Below are 19,081 nucleotides of genomic sequence, written 5' to 3'. Positions count from 1 at the left end.
CCTTCTTCAGATCCAGGCTCTCCAGACGCTGTGGGAGCCAGCCTTTCTACAGCTTGGGGACAGGCGATGCACATCAACAGTGTCTTCTTTTGTTAATACTCCACCTACCTTCTTTTACCTCTCTCCTCCCCCACGGGGCCCTCAGTGAAGAGGACAGAGCTTTGTACATCACTTGATAGTTTTTAAAGCATGTTGCCCATGTTGACTTCCTTATTCTTTACACCAGCCAATGAGGGGGCAAGTCTTAACCTACTGTTTGCAGTTAGTATCAGGATCTAGCTTCCACACTTTCTGTGTCCCCTCCAGGAAAATGACATCATCCCGGGAATGTCTCTGCCTCATGCCAGATCCCTCCCAGGGTCCAGGAAGACCTCCGTCTCTTCTTAGTTCAAAGCCCACATCCGCCTTTCCAAGCAACCCACTAGTTTCCTGTTTCTAATCTGAAGAACGCCTCCAATCCTGCCTAGTGACTCATTCAAAAACATCCCACACACATCCCCTCTTCCGTCCCCCTAGGGATCCACCTTTCCCGAATTCTATTACTACGGGTTTTACAATAGAAAATTGCTTTACAGTTTCAGCAGCAACAGCAGCCATTCAGCTACCACAGTGAACAAAGATTTGTTCTCTCACAGTTCCTGTGCAGCCTAACAGGAGTCCTAGATACAGACAGATATTCAAGCTGTCATTTATATACCCAAAATCACTGCATGGAGATGTAACTTGATTTGAATCTAAATTCTAATTTTTAAAAGCCCTAGTGACACCTACTAAGACGACAGTTTGGGAGAGAGAACAATTTCTATGGAAAGGCAGCCACCCACACAAATATCTTATGACTTCAAAATTCTATTTCTTAGTTCTATCTTCTTTAAAAGACTATCGTAAATCAGGACAAGAGTAATCATTTCAAATATCCGTGTAACTGATAACAGCCCATTACAGCCTATCACTTTTGTTTAAACTCAGAGCTCAACAATTGTGTTTGTGTCTGTACATGTGTCTGTGTGTTCCTGTTCATTCGCACATGTACATATAAACCTGATGCCTAAGATGTACTTAAAAGCATTAAAACATAGTCCATTCCTATGTTGTTGGAAGCAGTGCTTTTCTAAGGTAGCTAAGTTACCTAATACCTGCTAGAAGAAAGATTACTGTATTATTATTATTATAATTATTATTGCCAATTTAACTATATTCTTATTATTTCGTAGGCCATGATTCTGCCAAACTGCACCTGTGGGCCCACTGTCCTGGTACATGCAATGCATGTGGATTCTTTCTCTCACATTATATAATGTGGTACTACATGGCTATTGGGCCTCAAAACACCAGGTGGCGAACACTTGGAGAATTCAAGATGCTGTTACCATGGGGACAAGATGCTGATCCTTCTCGATGCAATCAACACACTTCCTCTTTCAGAAAAACTATTTCCACTGGAAAATAAATGAGCTTAAAAATTTAAGTTTTTAGTTTTCAAAGAATGACTATTTTCTTAAAGCTCTGTATTTAATCAGGACAGCAGAGATGAGCAAGCAAAGGAGAAATATTTAGGAAGGCCTTGTTTTCAAAGACTACCTTCTGACTCTTGCTTTCTTCACTGGCTAGTACAAGGTGAAGGAACAAATTTCAGATATCTCAGGCTGCATCTCTCAAGTATTTGTCCTATGTGATAGATTACTAAAGGGCCACGAATCATTTCTCTTCCTTTTTCTATATCCGTTTGCACTTGACTTTGCAGCTCTGGCCATCAAAAGTGGAAATCTCTTTCCTCACTCCTTGAACATGGGCTGACATTGGGCCTTGTCTGGCCAATAGAATGTGGCAGAACTGAGAGTGTATGAGTTCCACATCTTGGGTTCAAGTGCTTTGCCCTCTTGCACTCTCTTCCTTGGGATCCTGCCCACTTCCATGTGAACACTCTTGGGCTGTCCTGCAGGAAGAGAGAGACACTTGGCTCTGTCATCTCCAGTGTCACCCAGTCTGCAGCCAGCCCTCAGAAGCACAGCTGCCTAGCCAACAAGCCACTGACTGCAGACACGCAATCAAGCCCAGCAAGACCAGAAGAACTACTGACCCACAGAAGTGTGAACCAAATAAACTTAAGCGTCTCAAGGCACTAAATTTTGCAGTGGTTTACGTAACGAAAGGCAACTCTATACAATATTCTTCTTTGTTAGTGCTGTCAGTTTTGAACGATATATTTGTATATATGCAACGGGAATCTTAAAACCAAAGATCAGCGTGTAGTGACATGAATGCCATTTGAAAACCCCAAGCAGGTATGCAGAAACAAGGGAAGGGCATTGGTGCAGGAGAGAGAGCTGACAATTGCGGGTGCCATTTCCTTTAATAGGTAATCCACAGGACAAGTAAAGGGGTTGCCTTAGACAGACAATCCATCCATTTTCACAGATAAGATGACCGGGTACATGGGCACAGAAGCAGGGAAATTGGTAGATTTGGTGAGGAAGAAACAGGGAGTACTTTTTTGGTTGCTTCTATTTTGGCCCTGAAACAAGAGACAGATCTTTGGCTGAGAATGTAGAGGGGAGCGGAACTCTGAGGACCAAGAAGATGCTGTAAAACAGTCTTCTGGGAGAAGGGGAAATGAAAGATTAGAATAATGTTGGAAGTGAGATGCATATACTGAGTGGCTGCTGTTTTAGCTATGCTCAGCTGCTTGGCCACAGGCTTGACCCAAGTGGAGAGTCGGATCTCACCAGGGTGGAAGTTTTGCCAGGCAGGACTTGTAACATATAACAGAGAGATGAGGGGCCAGAAAAACAAAGATGTATAGAAGGGCATGACTATGACCCCGAAATCTGAGCTGAGGAGAGGTGTAAGAACACAAGAATATTAGAGGGATGTATTAGTCTGCTTGGGCGGCCATAACAAAACGCAACAAACTGGGTGGATAAAATAACAGAAATGTATTTTCTTACAATTCTGGAGACTGGAAGTCCAAGATCAAGATGCTGGCAGGGTTGGTTTCTCCTGAAGCCTCTCTCCTTGGCTTACAGATGACCATCTTCTCCCTGTGTTTTCACGTGGTCTTCCCTCTGTATGTGTGTGTCCTGATTTCCTCTTCTTATAAGGACACTAGTCATATAGATTAGGTCCCACCTTAATGATTTCATTTTAAAGTAATCACCTCTGTAAAGACTTATCTCCAAATATGGTCACATTCTGAGGTATTGAGGGTTAGGACTTCAGCATATGAATTTTAGGGGGGGACACAATTCAGCCCCTAACAAGGGGGTTGAAAGGGAAAAATAGAAAGTGATGGCCAGTAAGTGAGATGCTGGAAATTGAGGTTGGGAAGAAAACTGAAGGTCTAGAGTATGTTCAAGAGAATGGGTGTCAGAGGCGAGGAAAGGAAAACATTTTGGGGTAAAGAGGCCAACAAGATGTGGGATGAATTGTTTTTGTGGGTATCAAAGGCACACCAAGACTGATGACAAAAGCCACAAAGGAGAAAAATGCAGTAACCAAAGTAGAGTAAGTGCTAAAAATCTTCCATTAATGTAGGGGTCAGGGGGAGGTTGCAAGGAGGGGGAGCAGGAAGGCAAGGTGACTAGAAGGATGATAGATAGCTGCAACAAGGAAGGGTATCAGATGGTTCCGTCAGACAGCACGTGTTCTAAAGGAACTGAGGAGATTTGTGGGGAAAACAAGGAGAACCATATTCTGGAAGAAGAATGGTGAGCAAGGTATACACTATCTTGCCTACAAGCCCAGGAGTATATGGGGTATAGGAGTTAAAAAAGGCCACCCTTTGAGGGCTGCAGGGGAAGTCATGTCCTTAGGAAAAGCCAGATTTTTTAGAACGAGAAGTTGAAGGGAAATTTAAAGGAAGAGACTGAAGATAGAGTATTTTTGTTATGACAGCTAAGATGGACTTTACTGGTGATCATCATTTCCCTACTCTTTCAGCCACATGGAAGACAGGACTTCACAACGCCATTATGCTTAGGCAGGGACATCTGAATATTTCTGGCAAAGAAATGTGAGAAATGACATGTGTTACATCTAGGCTGAGGCAGTGAATAGCCCGTGGACGGTTCTCCCATCTGAGGCTTATTCTGCTGAGGCCACCAATAAGGCATCATTTCCAGATGTTTTTGATAGACGATTGTGGAGCCTTTGTCAGCTTTTTCTCTGGCTGACTACATAGAGCAGACTCCCTGCTAACCAGCGCTGAGCGAAAAACAGAAGAGACAATTGAGCCTTTGTTTTATAAGGGCTGGTGGTGTTTTGGAGTCCCACTTCTCAGCAACAAGCTCATCTTGTTTATAGGTAAACCGCATTCGCACTAAGTTCTCTGTTAAGAGAATTCTAAGCTCCGCTCACTAGGCCCTCTGTGAGAGAATTAGAGAGGCATTTTATATTTTCAAAGTCTTTGTGGAACTAAAAATCATTGGGACTACATTTTGCCAAAAGATATGCATGCAGGTAGGAGATAAAATGGTGGTGAAGTAACCAGATAGATCCATTCCAGAAAGAGCAAAATGGTTAGCCATATATTATCTACACTTCTATCTGCATAACTCTCTCAAAGCGAGTTTCTTTCTTTCTTTTTTTTTTTTTTTTTTAAAGATTTCATTTTTCCTTTTTCTCCCACAGCCCCCGGGTACATAGTTGTGTATTTTTAGTTGTAGGTCCTTCTAATTGTGGCATGTGGGACACCACCTCAGCATGGCCTGATGAGCAGTGCCATGTCTGTGCCCAGGATTCGAACTCATGAAACCCTGGGCCGCCAAAGTAGAGTGCTCAAACTTAACCACTCCACCACGGGGCCGGCCCCCACGAGTTTATTTCTCACAGACTCTGTTCTCTGTTCTTTGTTTCCAGTCTAGACTGGGTCCCCACAGGCCCAGACTTTGAGAACAGAAAGTCCACATAAAATAAACAAATTTTCTGTTTAAATAACAAGGCTTATAAACCAAAGTCATAGGCATCTTAAAGCAAACTCTCCTAGTCTGCTAATTCAATGAATGCTGTTTACACAACGTTATTAAGAGCCACTTAGCTATCAAAAAAAATCATTCCATTCGTACACAGCATTCCATTTCAGCCAAACTCATAAAGTTTACTCACTTGCTCCACATCAGTTGCTCATAAAGCTTCAGGTCAATTTCTGCTTCAGCATGAGCAGTGTCAAAAAGGCAATGGAGGAAAACCCAGAGTCTGAGCAGCGAGGAAGTCAGCCCACCCTTTCCTTTCATTTTTATAAATGCGCGCATTGAAGAGGAACTGAAGATCTATTTATTTACATTATCAAGTACAGCAGAGCTCTTTAAATTTTTTTGTCCATGAAACCTAAATTTCTAACTTCTCTACCAGACACATAATGTATTTAGCTGGCCGGAGATTACTATCTTATGATCATCTTATTATATTCAGCATGTCACATGAGCAAACTCAAATTTACTAACTTTCCTTTTCCCCACCAGATTCACATGGTTCTCTTAAATCTCCGGTTTTGGTTAATAGCTTAAAGATCTTTCTAGTTCCTAAAGAAGATGCCTGAGAACCATCTTTCACTCTTCTCTCTCCTTTACTTTCCACATGTACTCAATCCCCAAATTCTTGTGATACTACCACACTCATTAAGCTTGACTGGCTTGCTCTCATACGCCAGGAACTGAGCTCAGCATTGGGGAAATAAAGACACAGAATACATGGTGTCTTCTACCACATAGCTCATAACACAGCCGGGAAGGAAAGCCAATTATCAACTACAGTGATGGGGCCATCATAGAACAACCCTTCACGTGTCTGGGGAGCTCAGAAGTAATATTTTTGAAGGGAGTTTTAAAGAACAAAAGAATCAAATAAGGGCCAGTTTGTGGCAGAAGAAGGAAGCAGATGGCAGTGTAAATAAGGAATTTAAAGAATATGAGGGGGCCGGCCTGGTGGCACAGAGGTTAAGGTCGTGCATTCTGCTTCAGCGACTGGGGTTCATCAGTTTGGATCCCAGGCGCAGACCTACGCACTATTCATCAAATCATGCTGTGGCAATGTCCCACATACGAAATGGAGGAAGATTGGCACAGACGTTAGCTCAGTGACAATCTTCCTCACCAAAAAAAGAAAAAGAATATGAAAACACACACATCAAGCTGCATGATGTCATTGGGGAACTACCAAATTGCAGGATGGCTAGAGCAGAGTCTGTGGTAGATTGGTAGGAGACAAAATTGCATAACAAAGCAGAGTACAGATCTTAGAGTATCTTATATTTTAAGTTATGTGTGATCCATTAAAAGCTTCTAAGTAGTAACACAATCAGATTTCTTTCCTTGAAAGCCTGCTCTGTCTGCATGGGGTAGCTTAGACTGAATGGGTAAATGCAAAAATATTGAGGGAGGGAAATCGGACAGGAGCTCTTGGGTAAATGTGGAGGAGAAAGAGAGAAAATTATCTTAACATGCTGTCTCCATTCTCCCCAACATCAGCTATAACTAAAGGTTAAAAAAGTATACAACGTTTCTTAAAAGTCAGGACATCAATGCATAAAGTTGGATGTGTAATCGCCATTCCAATCAGGAAATCATATTGGTTACCAGAATAGCCATAGAGAACCCATATTGAACAATGCTGAGAGTATAGGACAATTGTTAAGATACGGACCTTTGGTAAGAAACAGATCTTAGTCTAAACTTACTAGTGGCGTAAACTTAAGCAGGTTACAAAACCTCACTAAACCTCAGCTTTTTCATCAACCAAATGAGATTAATAATCATATCAACCACTTAGAGCTACTGTGAGGGATAAATGGACTAATGCATTCTCTTAGCACAGTAACTGATAAAGAGCAGCTGTTTTCACACTAGCGTGGAAGCATTTGCGTCTGCACTAAACCTGCAGTGAACTGTGTGTGTGAGCGTGTGTGTGAATCTCTATTTCCCATTTTGATATACGGAATCTAGAAAGCTCTTTTTTTTAACAGTCTCCTGTTAATAGTCTCCTTGGACTAGATATCCGGGTCTATTTTTCACTAGTTAGTTAACTTCATATAAGTTACTTAGTATCTCTGCCTTTGTTTCCTCTGATCGATAGAGATAAAATTTTTGTTTCACTTATGTAATAAAGTTGCTTTTGCTATGAGACAACATATGTGAAAGTAGCCTGAATAGTCTAAAGTGATGAATATATACAAGATATTATGGTCTGACCTTGGGATATTTGACTTTGGGCAGCTCTGCCACATGAAGATAATTATGAGCTACAGCACAGAAATGGTGCCAGAAGAGCCGGGGACCCAGATGAGGGGCCTGGACTCCAGCCCCAGGATTGCCATTGACCTGTGACCCGGGCCAGCCTGCTTGGAGTGTCCAACTGCTCATCAACAACTTACTGGGGTATATTCCACACCCTTTCAACCACCTCACTGCAACTCCCACAGCCTGCGTCCCTTCTTCACTAAGACAACTGTAAATGCTCAGAATTCTATATTTTCCTCTAAGCCAACAAATTGCACTGAAATGAAGCAAAGGTAGGATTTACTACGGGTCAAGAATCTCTCTAACCCAGAGTCAAGACAATCTCTCATTATTTAATTTTTCACATGCTTTAATCTGGGATGACACTCAGAAATGAGCAGATTAAATGCAATTAGCCCACTAGAACACAGTGTTCAGGCTTCATCCTGAAAGAGATTTATGCAGCACCTTTTGACCAAAAGAGAGTGCCTTTTGGAAGGATGCTGGTCAGAACCAGAGGAAAAGCAGATGGCAACAAAACTAAGCAGAGGAAAACGAACATGGGACTTACTCTGTATTTTTTAGTATTTTCCAAACAAATATCAAAGTTATTCGCTTTTATTCCTGGCTATTCAAGTTTCATCTCCCTGTAATTTATTGGTTTCTTCCATAGGCAATTTAATCAGAAAGGTTAAAAGGGAAAAGGAAAAGGCTAAGGGTAGATAATGCTATGAGGAGATCATTTTTCTGGATGAACTAGGACACAAACTCTCCGATTATGTGCTGAGGTTCAAGAGCCCGAACTGAAAAGCCAGTGGAAAGGTGCTTTATCCCACTGACGATATTGTGGTTTGAGTGATTTCTCTGAATGAAAACATTGTCCTCAAAAGAACAAATAGCAAAACAGTTCATTTAAAATAGAGGTCCTCAACTCAGCACGACTGCATCTTGGACCAGAGAATTCTTTGTTGTGAGGGACCGTCCCCTGCCTCGTAGGATGTTTGGCAGCATCCCCAGCCTCCACCCACTGGACACCAGCAGTTCTCACCCACCCCCAGTCATGGCAATCAAGCTTTCTGGACATTGCCAAATGTCCCCTGGGGAGACAAAATTGCTCCTATTTGTGAAGCACTGGTTTAAAGAAAGCCCCTATGTCCTTGCCTAGTTCCAACCCTGCATCGCCCTACTGTCATGATCACATTGAGAACACCCTTTATCCACAATAATACAAAACAAGATAGTTATCAGCGAGGAAAGGAATTTTTTTTAACATGACTGGCCCTCAGGAGGGGTGATCAAATGACCACTCACCGGGGCAAAAACCAAGAAACCACCATTCCCAAGTTCTCATTCACAAAAGACTGCGTGGGATTCTCTGTGCCCCATGCAGGGTACGGAAAGCAAAGGTGTGGGGTACAAAGGCGTGTGTGTGTGTGTGTGTGTGTGTGTGTGTGTGAATCTCTGTTTCCCATTTTGATATACAGAATCTAGAAAGCTCTTTTTTTTAATAGTCTCCTGTTATGTGTTTTCTAAATATCTCTGTTTACCTTTCTTCCCCCCAAAAATCTTGGAAACTGAAATTTGATCAAAAAAATTCTGGAAGGAAACAATTAGAGCATTTGCCTCTGGAAACGGTGGGCTAGCTGGGTGGGGGTCACTAGACTTATTTTACTGAACTCTCTTCCATGCTGTTTGAACATTTTATAACTTGCATGAACTTGTTTTCAAATTTAAAGAACTAGTTATCAAAATAAATTTAAATTATGATCTGCCACAGAGAGTGTACAGAGTAACGTGGTTTTAAATTAGAAGGCAGCTGCCAGCACTGGTTCTCCCTGTAGACAGAAGAGCAATAATTTGGGTCTGTGATTTGAAAGTCTCTGATACTTTTCCTAAATGACACCAGAGCTAGTATGAACTGCCCGTAGCATGAACGATGCAGAGAAAGAGCAGGTGAACTTGAGACTGTGGCATAAAACAGAATCCCAGGTCCCTAAGTGAAGCTTGGGTAGGGGGATTCTGAGTAGCCCGTTGCCTCTGAAAATATATTCCTAAATTTTCTCAATCATTCAGTCTAAAGCCTTGGAGTGTGTCTGCTCTATTGGACAAGGACTTTCACATCACGTAGGTTAACTATGAATTCAACGTGAGTCACTGAATAAGGACGACATGACATGTAAATGCAGAACAGGTGCAAATGTATTTTAGCTCCTATAAATAGAAACACCTTATATGTTTGTACCATTTTAGAAAATTCAACCTGTATTTATTCTGGGCCTGCTCTGTATCCAGAACCAGACAGAGATGGCCTCTCCCTTCCTGAAGCACACCCGTAGTTGAACCATATTGAGAATTGTAACTTTTTACTTTATACATTTCTGTAAAATTTTCAGTTACAAGGGGCATTTACTTCCCTTTAATTATTGAAAACTATCTTAAAAGCAAAAAGAAAAAGAATCCAGAAGACTGACATTCATTGAAATAGAGCAGAGTACGCCAATTTTTTTCCACATAAAATTAGTTCCATGAAATTCCCCCTCAAAAAAATATTCTGTGGTTAAATAAGTTTAAGAAACAGTTCACACTACATAATATATACCTCTCTCAGAGAATTGAAATGCAATTGGACAGAAAATTTTGCTTATCAGAATCCCAAGGTGTTTATCCCCTCAGAAAGAAGAGGCAAAGAGAGAGGGTGGGGGAACGGAGAAGAGGAAGAGAAGAAAGAAGAAAGAAAGGAAAAGAACAAAAGAGAAGACATCATAGACTATACTAAAATTCCAAAGCTGCAGCAAAAAACAGAGAAGTTTTCATATTGGGAGTGGTATATATATATACATCTATACACACACACACACACACATATACATACACAGCAAATGAAGAAGAAAAGAAGAAAACCGATGGGGTGAAGAAACATGAATTATTGGAAAGAGAATGAGAATGAGTAGATTAATGAGTGAGTGGAGAAACAGATCAACAGACAGAAGGACAGATAGACAGATAGATGGATAAGTGGAAAAAAAGGAGGAAGGAGAAAGGAGCACACAGAAAATATTTTTTGAGCAGCTGCTTCCATGATGGGTGCTTTGTAATACAGGATATAAACTGTTTCTCTCTTCAAGAACACCCTTGCTTAAGACCCACACTATTCTTTAAGGTGTCTGAAGTCTGAGTGGCGAGTTTGGGGGACGCATCCACAGAGGCAGGCTCTGAAGCAGTCCTCTTGCATTAGTCTTGCACATGTCAGGACCAACAAGGCTCTACAAAGCCTGGCTGTGGAAGCCGGCTTGGTTTCATTCAAACTGTTAACAGTCCAGGGAATGAAGGATCGACACACTTTATGAAGCACTAACGTGGAAAGATAAAGCTGACTAAGACTTATAAATAAACGACATGAACATGATTAAAGAAAACAGAGTAATGCTAAGCAGATAGGTGACAGATAAATAGATGATAGATACATAGATAGACAGACAGATATCCTACCAGTAACACTACTTCAAACTGTTTAAATATTCACCAGCCTGAAGGCAACAGCCTAACTTAACTGACATGTTTCACCCAGCAACTGATTTTGTAATTATGGTAACTGAAAGTCATTTCTATTATCATGAAGTTTTTTTGTTATTATAATTATTTTGAGACTAGTTTATAATAACAAAATAATATTTACCTTGGCTTAAGAATCGCCATGGCATGTCTTAATGGAATATATTATATTTTGTTATATATGGTTAGTTGGATTTACTACAACAACATAATAATATTTACCTTGGTTTAATGAATGGCCATAGCATGTTTTAATGGAATATATTTTTTATGGGTAATTTTATTTGCTAATATTTTACTAAAGATTTCTATGTCTATATTCATGAGAGATATTCATCTGTATTTTTTTTTATGCTGAAATGTCCTTTTCAAGTTTTGGTATCAAGGATACACTCAAAATACAAGTTAGAAAGTGTTCTTTCCTCCTCTATATTTTAAAAAAGTTTGTGTAGGATTAATAGGAATACTCTTCCTTGGATTTTTTCATCGAATTCATTCATAAAGATACATGGTCCTGGAGTTTGCTTGTGATTGATTACAAATTCAACTTCTTTCATTGATATAGGGCTATTCAGATATTCTGTTTCTTCTTGTATCAGTTTTGGTAATGCGTGTCTACTGAAGAACTTATTCATTTTATCTGAATGGTCAAATTTATTGGCATAAAGTTGTTTCTAACATCCGCGTATTATGCTTTTAGTGATGTCCCATTTTTCATTCCCAGTATTGATAATTCGTGGGGGTCTTTTCCCTCTTCTTCTTTTGAGCTGTCTTGCTAGGATTTTATTGATTTTCTTAATCTTTTCAAAAAACTAATTTTTGGTTTTTATTTCTTTGTTGAGTTTCCCTATTGTTTTTCTGTTTAGTAATTCATTCATTTTTTACTCATCTTTATTAATTACTTCCTTCTTCTTACTTTGGATTTAACTTGCTCTTATATTTTCTACTTTCTTAAGTTGGAAACTTAGATCATTAATTTTAAACCCTTTGTCTTTTCTAGCATAAGCATTTACCATGACAAATTTTCCTCTAAGTAGTACATTAGCTGCATTCCACAAATTTTGATATGTTGTATTTTCATTATCATTCAGTTTGAAACGTTTTCTAATTTCTTCTGGTTTACTCTTAAAACTTATGGTTTATTCTTAAAACCATAGCTTATTTATAAATGAATGTCTTAGTATCATAACTAGTCTACAAATATGGGTCCCAACACTTCCCCTCCTCTCTGTTCATGCATGTTACTCTCCACAAGTAGGAGATTATTTATTTTACCCTTGAATCTGTACTGGCCTTGTTAACAGGATTCGAGCAACAGGATGCAGCAGAAGTGATGCTGTGCCAGTTCCAGGCTGGGTCTAGCTAATCTGTAATTGAGCTGGGTCTGGATTCATTGCAGCTGTATTTAAATTCTAATCACCAATTGCTTAAAACATCTCAATGGCAAGATCAGGAATTTTGATGTGAACAGCAGCAATGCTTCAAAGGGCTCTCTATGCTTTATAGTCTCTCCAGCTCTTAAGACCTCTGTGGAGGCCCTTTGCTCTCCTATCCCAAACCATGAAGATCTCTCTCCAGCCTGCTGTCCTCCCTCAGCCTTCTATGTGCCATTGCCTTGCACTCAGTAAATTCCTGGTGTGCCAGCAGGATTTCTCTCCACTCTCCTGCCCTGCCTCCAGCTGCTCGTGCACTACAGGTGGCAAGTATTTGCCCTAAACTCTGCCAAGACACTGAGCACCTCAGGGAATTTTCTCAGTTCTCCTACAACACCCCCAGCCTTCGGCATGCTGCCTCTGTACTCTCAGTGGCAAGAATTGGAGGTGGATGTGGCTTTGCTCTCTGACTAGGGCTCCTTGGGGTCTAGACAAACAAACCAACCCACATGAATTGTTAAGTCTTTATTAAAAGTTCATGTGGTTTCTTCTCACCCAGTTTAAGGTGGGTTGGTGCCTCCTTCTGCCATTCCCCTGGGGAAGAAAGCAGTCGTGGGTCCTTCTTTGCTGGAAGGGCTGATCCTTTTCTAGAATTTAATTCACTTGTGATTCTTTAGCTCTTTGCTATTCAAGTTTACAGAGTTGTTCGCATTCTTAAAGTGAGAGTGATGGTCTTTTGCAACTTTCTGCCTCAAAATAGAAAGCAAAAGTGCTTGTATTTCAATATAATTAAGGTCCATATCCTTTTCACTCAACAGACTAATAAGTCATAAATGTTCTCTCAGTACCTGCTCCAACTTCTTTTCCACTTACTAGTCTATACAACTAGAGTGATTGATGACGTCTTCCTGCTCCAGTTTATAAGCCAATCATCCTCAGAGAAATAGATAAATCAGCAACCTTACTGCCTTGCCTACCAGCCTCTGGTTGTATACACAGGGTTGAGGTAGAAGCTTTAGGGTTAGAGTCTGTCTATGGGATTAGCTGGGGTGACCATACATTAATATAACAATAGCTCTCCATATCACAAGGACCTTCTCTGATACCTTCCGTATTGTTTCCATTTCTATAACAAATCTGATTTGTTTCCCATCTGACATTTCAGTGATATGCTGAAATTAGTACCATGCCCTGTGCTCCACCCTACACAACAAGGATAGTGATGCTACCTAAATTTTGCCAGCCACCTAGTCTTCTACCTACTCATCTCCATATCCACCAACTAGTCAGCATCCTGCTATTATAAAGAAGATTCTCCTGAAAACATAATGCTGCACCCATCTGCTTTTAAGCATTATTTACCCACATTTTGCTCCAATATTTTAGACAGAACTTTTTATATTTTGTATATTTCACTACAGAGATTTTTTTATTACTATATGCTCAGCATAGTGTATGGCATAAAATACTCATTCAATACATATTCATTATTATTTAATTAGAGATATTATTGGTTAAAATTTCTATCTACATTGAAGGTAGGGAAGGCATAGCAGACAGATGAAGGAAGACAGCTCAGTGGTGGGTCTTACCCACGATAATTAGGATTGGCTTTACCTATAAAATCAGTTGTCCTCATAATGGTCAAGGGTTGATTCCTTGCTCTGTACTATTCCAAGTTATGGTTCAATGGTTAGACTTCTGGTTTGAATTCTGATGTTTGCAACTCAGATGTGAAATTGGGTGAAGTGAGATGATTCTACACAAAAGAAATATCAACTGTCAAGAGCTGAGCTGAGTTGAGCTGACCTACCAGATGTTGGAGTGGTCAATGACGATAACAAGCCAAACTGAAACAGTTAAGCCTTTACCATTTACTGCGATAGTATAAGCAAAGCTCAAATAGGAGAAAGTGCCAACTCTCTCACTGTTCCATTTTTCCCCATGGATCAGCACAGGGTCAGGGTCACGTGGACCAGCCCAGGTGTGGGGAATCATCTCACTGCCAAGGGAATCCCAAATGAAAGGCTCTTGTGGTTTTTATGGACCTGGGGGCCAGAAGGAAGGGGAGAGGAAAGGGCTAGGAGGGGAAAGTTCCAAGTACCAGGTCAGAAGAGAGAAAAAGTGTCATCAAGGTTTTCCCCCTCCTCTAGATAAGGAAGTCTCCCAGCGGAAGCGCCTGAGAAAGGCTTCTGCCAAAGTCCCTCAACACAGAGGCCCCCAAATGGAGCTGCTTGCACTAGAAATGCAGAAATGCTTGGGAGCACGGCTGGCCAAGGGCCTGGAGCCCTTGACTGCTACTCCCTCCAGAGACTGCAGTGCACTGGCTCTGCACCAAGTCTGGGGTGGAGAGGGCAGCTTTCCCTGTGCGTCTTTGTGTTTGGACTCATCATCTACCAATAACAAGCAGGAACTAAGTGGGGTGGAAACCTAGAGACTCTACAGGCCGACTCAGTTACACAGCTCTGATAGCCTTTCTCCTGACGGAGCTGGAGGAAATTCAGCACTTCGAGAAGCTCTTTTTCAGGTAAGTCCCTACTGAACTCTATCCTGTCTAAAGAAACTGAGCTTGGTGGCCCACTGCACACAGATGCAGGAACTAATCTAGGGCAAAGGGAGTTCTGGGACAGCTTCTGAAATGATCTACAAGGCAGTGGGATCTTCGAGATTAAAAGCACTGGTATTGTTATGATTCTCACAAGAAATGAGAATTAAAGAAATCCTAGAGTGATCTTCATTATATTCATTATCACTTAGTACTTTGTATCCATGGATATTAAATACTATAAACTCAAATGGCACCTTTGAAAGACGTAGCTCCTGTCCTGAGACGGCTTACATTCTACAGACAGGCTTAGACCTGAGGGGCAAGGCTTGAGAGACTGTAGCTGTGCTGGTTAATGCCAACAACAATAGAATAAAGGAATGTCATAAACCTCCATTAAAGACAGCCTCACGTAAAAGTTTCTTTTAAAGACTCAATAGGCATTCTTTTACAATGACATATACACAGCTTTTGGATGGTAGAGCCTTAGTTTTGCTTGACAGATTAAAAAAGGAAGGTATGGAGTGGTTTATAATATCAGCCTTGAACAGTAATTCTGGATAATGTACGGGGTACTTGAGACAGTAAATCGCATTTTAATGGGATTTGTAATGAAAATGCCATGGAAGGATAATAGTCTAAGGGTCTCTGTCATACTATGTAACTAACAGTAGTAATTGTCAGTGATTATTTCCAGAGTCAATGCCCTGTAAAAGCAAGACACGCAGAAAGAAGCACACAATCGTGACATCATCCTTGGTAATAGGCTGATATACAAAACCCTGTGCGTGGCAGAGGGAAGAGCAAGTGTATGAATATTTAGACAGGAGTGAAAAAGAGAAAATCATTCCAGTTTCTAAACCATTCTTTCTTATATCTCTTTTCAGAAATAAATGCTTATGCTCCACGGCCTATCCCAATGACAGTTGCTGCCTTTGGGGAGGGAGAGGGCAGCATAGCCTTGAAAATGACCACCACATAAGTCATCTAAGTTAGGCTTGGCTAGAAAGATTTCATTTTTTTAGGTTTTTCTGTTTTTAACCAAAGGAAATTTTATTTTTCTGACAGTTTTATGGGCACTGTTTTCTGCAAATATCCTCTCTAGCCCTGGCTTACATTTGACATTTGCTGGAAATGATTTCCACTTCATTTAACAATCGTCAACCAATGAGTGGTGTTATTTGGATTCACTGTGTGGCAATGCTGTTGTATCTAAGGATCCCACTGAACTGATGGGCTTCAGTCCACCTCTAGTAGTATCTCATTAGGCCAGTGAAGCTGTTCAACAGATGAGATTTAGACTGAACCAGAGAGACACAGCATTGCCAATCCCCCTTGGAATCAAGTCTCCAAGGAAGCGTCAGTTCACCTACCCTTGAGCATTATCGCTGCAGAAGCGAGCCTGCAGCCGAGGATTCTGCCATATGAAGGCAAACACGGCAGTGTCCAAAAACAAGCAAAAGATGTCAAGAAAAAATGCAAACAACTCGATAGTAGAGTCAAGACTATTTGTTAAATAATCCAAGTGAATTCTTACTTCACTCTTCACACCATGCACAGGCTATGGGAGGGGACCGTCCCAGCAGTCAGGCTGCCAAGTGCACTTAGAAGCTGTAAACACTAGATTTCTCATAAAGCTTAAATATCCAGTTTTGTAATTTTAGTAACTACATTGTTCACTTAAAGGAAAATTTCTATTAATTTGTCTTTCTGTGTATGTTTGCACTCTTTTTGTGCCATAGTTCTGCAGTGAGAACTCTTAGTACAGTACCTACATGTTGGCATCAAGATTTTAATTTTGCTCACTATTTCTCTTTTTATTATTTCCCCATGTATTCCAGATATTTATTGTAATGCTTTTTCACCATAATCCTTTGAGGGCAAAGGGCCGTCTCTCATTTCCCAGCATTTAGTAACATAGTTTGATAAATGTTAAATTATATTCCTTATACTAAAGAAACATTTGTGGTGCCTTAAATATAATCAAATGGAAAAACCCCATTTTATATTTTTTATGAAACTGACATCTCCAACATGTACTGTAAAATTTAAAAAGGCCTATCCCGCTGCAGCTATAAATTTTAAAATAATGATCTGATAGAGCAGATGGAACACGTATCTAGTTCATTAGAATACAAAGCCAGCAAGCGTCTTCAGGAAAGTCCCAAGTACTTCCTTGTTCTAAGATAGGAAAGCTCCACCTGGCTGAGGGCTCAGGATAAGCTCACTGAGAACATCAAATCTGAGATTGGATTTGATTTCAACACAATACTCTCTATTCATTTTTCTTACTTTATATGGTAAAAAGATTCAAACATCCTATCAAAATATACAAAACAGGGAAGCAGAAGTCACAGGTTTTATTTGACCTCATTCACGGATGTTACAGCACTCATTAAAATTGTGTGCTATTTTTCACACAATAATATCGTAAGGTTAAGAGATAATGTCCATAATTATTGGGAAGCAGGTACTACAGAAGATCTTTACCTAAATAGGCACTCTGTTGGGGGACATTTTTCAAGGAACATTCTGCTAACTTCTTATTGATTCCATTATTCATGAAAGGAGACATCTCCGACTAGAAGTGCACCTTACCGAAACGAGCCTTAAATAGAAAGACTTGCATGGATGGCCTCTTCTAGAGGGGCAGGCTGTCACAGACAGCAGAAATCTATCAGAGTAATACTGCCTCCCCTTGCCTGCACTTTCTGAACTCAGAAAACTCCGAAGTTACTGAGAACAGCATTTATTTCAGCGAATTTAACATGCCCTTTAAACTCCCACAAGCTAGACGTACCGTACAAGATACAGACAAAATATACACTAAAAGTATATTTACCTCATCCCAAAATTCATTTTAAATGCAATCCCTTGGGGTTCGTAAGAGGACAAAATCAGGAATCTGAGGATGGTACTTCATGCCTCACCTTCCCCGTGTCTTAGCTGAGTAATCCCAAACTAGTCATTCAGTCAGCACAAAAATGTACCCAGAACCAGGTACTGTTCTAGGCACTGAAGCGCAGTGTGAACCAAAAAACAGAAAACTGCCCTGTGGAGGCAGCTTCCCTTCCAGCAGGGTGGCTGACAGTAACCCATGTGCAGGAGGGGATGTGCGCACTGTGCGAGTCTGCAGCACAGCAGAAGGCAGGAAGCACTGCAGAGAAAGGGAAAGATAAATCCGGGCCTGTGGGATGGGAGAGGTGAGCTATTTTATAGATGGTGTCAGAGAAGGTCTCTCTAGCAGGCTGCCTGGGTGCCCAGATTGAAGAAAGGGAGTGGGTGGGCCGGGCACAGTGGGGAAGGCGTGCTCTGGCCTAAGGGGCACACTAGTGTTGTGTTCACCGAGCAGCAAGGAGGCGGGGTGGCCAGAGCTGAGGGAGAAGGTGCAGTGGGGAGTGGCAGGAGATAGGTCACAGAGGAAGAAACAGATGTCACCTCCCACTTACATTTTCATTTTGTTCTTTTTCGTGTACAGTCTCACTCGTGTCACATTCTTTCAGGCGCTTGCTTTTTACTTCTTTCACTGTTCTCCTTCCTGAGAACAAAGTTTAATTACTCTGCAGTGAATATGAAAGGGTTTGAACTCACCCAGTGTGAGGGCAGAATGGCTAATGAGATGCAAGGAAACCGCTGACTTGTTCCGTCTCCGCTAAAGCTTCAGGCTCTGGGCTGCTCCCTTTCCAGGAGCCCCTTTCAAATCCCCGCCTCCTGGGCTCTCCCGGCCCTCACCTGGTCATCCTCTTGGTTTCACAGTCCAAGAACAGTATGTTCTCTGGTATATGACGGTCCTGTGTCTTTGGAAGCCAGCCAAAGTAACAAACCCAGGGAATGAGAAAAAGACCTATGTCTTGGATGGTATACATTTCATTGGAGGCCAGCCCAGAGCAAAATGGAGAAGGAATTCAAAGGCCCCGTGTGGATGGTGATCCTGCTCTCTGAAAAGGAGCCGCCAGGGGCGTATCATCAGAATCCTGCTCCTCACCTGCCCACTCAGGGAGAGCTGGATTCCACCCACCTGTGGCCAGCCAGTGAGCAGGAATGATGAAGGCAACGGGGACAACAGTCAGAAATTCACCTGCCCCAAGTGCCATGAATTCTCTGTGTGAAAGAGAGACAGGAGATCTACAAAGAATTTTTAGTAAGGAGAGAAATGCAAGTTTTATTTGTGTTCTATCATCACATTTGCATTAGACAGATTAAGCCATATGCAGATTGATCATATAGCTTCCAACTTATTCATACAAATGCTTGGGTCCTGAATAGAGAAAATACCCCTGTATAAAAACATTTACAAAAAATAGATAACAGATGATTGAAGATCTAAACCGTAAAAAGTGAAGCATGATAAAAATATATAAAGAGGAATACAAATATAAAGTAGTATAGAATAGAGGTTC

General features: G+C 41.0%; 1 long non-coding RNA gene across 1 annotated transcript in view; it reads left to right on the top strand.

Annotated features, from left to right (window-relative positions):
- Positions 1-14,565: 14,565 nt before the first annotated feature.
- LOC139077050 (uncharacterized) overlaps positions 14,566-19,081 on the top strand; it is a 44,123-nt gene continuing 39,607 nt past the window's right edge. Inside the window, exon 1 of the long non-coding RNA XR_011529234.1 lies at positions 14,566-14,663. This is a non-coding gene — a long non-coding RNA (uncharacterized lncRNA). The remainder of the gene's footprint in view (positions 14,664-19,081) is intronic.

Source organism: Equus przewalskii, chromosome 18, assembly GCF_037783145.1.
Source record: "Equus przewalskii isolate Varuska chromosome 18, EquPr2, whole genome shotgun sequence".
NCBI lineage: Eukaryota > Metazoa > Chordata > Mammalia > Perissodactyla > Equidae > Equus > Equus przewalskii.
The sequence above is the reverse complement of the archived record's forward strand: the minus strand, read 5'-3'. Positions and strand labels throughout refer to the sequence as shown.